The sequence below is a fragment of the Vombatus ursinus genome, unplaced genomic scaffold, assembly GCF_900497805.2.
Source record: "Vombatus ursinus unplaced genomic scaffold, bare-nosed wombat genome assembly UNPS02000577.1, whole genome shotgun sequence".
NCBI lineage: Eukaryota > Metazoa > Chordata > Mammalia > Diprotodontia > Vombatidae > Vombatus > Vombatus ursinus.
Window position 1 is genome coordinate 20,898,523 of NW_020940355.1, and position 3,085 is coordinate 20,901,607.

General features: G+C 39.2%; 1 protein-coding gene across 1 annotated transcript in view; it reads left to right on the plus strand.

The window, feature by feature from the left end:
• F13A1 (coagulation factor XIII A chain) overlaps positions 1-3,085 on the plus strand; it is a 156,118-nt gene that overhangs the window by 128,040 nt on the left and 24,993 nt on the right. The window lies entirely within an intron of this gene.

Below are 3,085 nucleotides of genomic sequence, written 5' to 3' on the forward strand. Positions count from 1 at the left end.
AAAAAAAAAAAAATGTTGCCTGGGGCATGAAATTAAGTGACTTGCCCATGGACAATGTCTAGTATGTGACAGAGATGAGACTACTGGTTTGTTTTAAATAATATTTTATCCCCCCCCACTACATATAAAATTGTAAAAAAACATTCATTTTTTAAACATTTTGAGTTCCAAATTCTCTCCTACCCTCCTTCCTCTCCCCTTCCCTGAGATGGTAAGCAATTTTATATAGGTTTTTAATGTGCAATCATGCAAAACATATTTCCATAAAAGTCATGTTATAAAAGAAGATACAGATTTTTAAAAAATCCACAAAAAAGTGGAAAATAGCATGCTTTGACCTGCATTCAGACTCCATCAGTTTTTTCTCTAGATGTGAATAGTATTTTTCATCATGAATCCTTTGGAATTGTCTGGGGTTATTTTGTTGCTGAGAATAGCTAAGTCATTCACAGTTGATCATCTGATCATTGTACAATATTGCTGTTACTGTGTACAATGTTCTTCTGGTTCTGCTCATTCACTTTGCATCAGTTTGTGAGTCTTTCTAGTTTTTTCTGAAATTGTCCTGCTTGTCATTTTTACAGCACAATAGTATCCCATCACAATGATATACCACATCTTGCTCAGTCATTCCCCAATTGATGGGCATACCTTCAATTTCCAATTTTTTTGCCCCCATAAAAAGAGCTGCTATAAATATTTTTGTACAAATAGGTCCTTTCTCCCCACCCCCTTTAAAAAAATCCCTTTGGGTTAGAAACCTAGTAATGGTATTACTGGATCAAAAGATGTGCACAGTTTTATAGCAATATTTTTTATCATAAGTCCTTCAGAATTGTCTTGGATCAGACAATGATGTTTTAATCATGGTTCTGATGCTTCCTGTCACTTTGGATTCCTCTTTCTTATCCCTGACCTCTCCCCCCCGCTTTTCTTACATACCTTCCTGAGTGTTTCCACTATGGGAAAATTCAGACTCTTATCCATTGGGGCTGTCATATACCATCTTGAACCTGAAACTGAAATTTTGGTAATGACATTTCCTCAAGCATGATATTTGATATTGGGAGGTATATCCTCTGGGAAAATGGGCATAACATTCAAGTCAGTGTTGTGCAGTGGATCATACACTAGGTTTAAGGTCAGGAGTTAGTCATTTTGAATTATGACTCAGCTACTACCTGTGTGATCTTGGGCAAGTCAGTCACTTAGCCTCTCTGGGTCTCATGTTACTCATCTGTAAGGTGGAGTAGATATATTTGATAGCCTCCAAGGCCCTTTCCCACTCTAAATCTATGATCCCATGACCCTGTGGAACTAAACCTTGAGTCAGGTCTTAATGGGTTAGTCATTAGGCATGCCAGAAGGGGCTGGAAGCAGGTTAGGGACATTAGAACTCAATTTTTCATTACTTGATTGGTGGCCTTAAAAATAGCTACATAAGGGGCAGCTAGGTGGTGCAATGGATAGAACACCGGCCCTGGAGTCAGGAGGACCTGAGTTCAAATTTAACCTCAGATACTTGACACTTACTAGCTGTGTGACCCTGGGCAAGTCACTTAACCCCATTGCCTAGCCCCCCCCCAAAAAAAAACAGCCTGAAAGAATGACCGAAGGGCCTAATTCATGTTCAGGGATTAACTTAATCACCTGTAAGAACCTATCATTCTTTATTTTGTGGGGATGGAGTTTTATCTCAGAAGGAATGTGGTTGTTGCTTAGTTGTTTCAGTTGTGTACATCTCTGTGACCTCTTTTTGGGGGTTTCTTGGTAGAGATACCGGAGTGGTTTGCCATTTCCTTCTCTAGTTCCATTTACAGACAAGGAAACTGAGATAAACAGGGTTTAGTGGCTTGCCTAGCGTCCCATAGCTAGTAAGTATCTGAGGCCATATTTGAACTCAGGTCTTCCTGACTGCAGACCCAGCACTGTCTCCACTGTGCCACCTAGCTACCATAGCCTGTAAGTCAGCAGCTCCAGCTCCCTGTTCAAAATTGGGGAGGAGGATTTTAAAGTTTGCCAGCAGAAGTCCTAGGCTCCTATAATGCAGAAAACTCTAAAAGATTCCCTTGGATGTTGTAGAAAGCCCTGAAGGCATCATTGGTCTTTTATACCTGGAGTAAAAAAAGTAATTTCTTAATTATTAATGAAGAAAAAATATTTTGGATCACTGTTATTCTATGCATGTTAAGAACTCAAGATGGGATAAAAAAAAGCTGCCAAATTATAGGAGACTTTAGTGAAGTGTAATGAGACTGGTACCTGTACTGGGTAAAACTGTATGTAAATAAAGTTGACTTTTTATGGTCTACTAGTTGCTTGTTACAAGTTTCCCTAATTTGAAACCCCATCTGCTCTACTGATACCTCTTTCCGGGGTACTACAGTGGAAAGAAAATTAGCCAAATCCCAGACCTGTTTATCAATACTTGTGTGACCCTGATCAAATCATTTAACCATTTTGGGCACCAGATCCTCTTCTGTTAAATAAGGAAGGTTACATTAAACAGCCTCTATGGTCCTTTCTAACTCCAAATACCTTATTAGTCATTGCTATTATTCAGTTATATCTGACTCCATTTGGTGTTTTCTTGGTAAAGTAAGTAGTTTGTGAGTAGTGAGTAGTTTGCTATTTCCTTCTCTAACTCATTTTACAGATGAGGAAACTGAGGCAAACAGGGTTAAGTGACTTGCCTAGAGTACTACAAGTAGTTAGAGTCTGAGGCTAGATTTGAACTTATGTCTTCCTGACTCCAGGCCTAATGCTCTATCCACTGCGCCATCTAGCTGCCACCATCTGGACATGGCATACAGAAGCAAAAACAGTATTCTAGGGGTGGTGACCCACAGTTTAAGAAGTGCTGAAGGGGTGGACTGGAAAAAATTTAAGAAGCCCTGAGTAAATGGGGTCTAATTGGAGCAGATAGAGTGGGACCCCCTCCTCCTTTGTTCTAAACACTGAGTTTCTGTTAATATAACCTAAGATTGAATTAAATTTGGGAGCTGTTACATCACACCATTGGCTTATATGGAGTTTGGAGAAAGAAAGAAAGAAAGAAAGAAAGAAAGAAAGAAAGAAAGAAAGA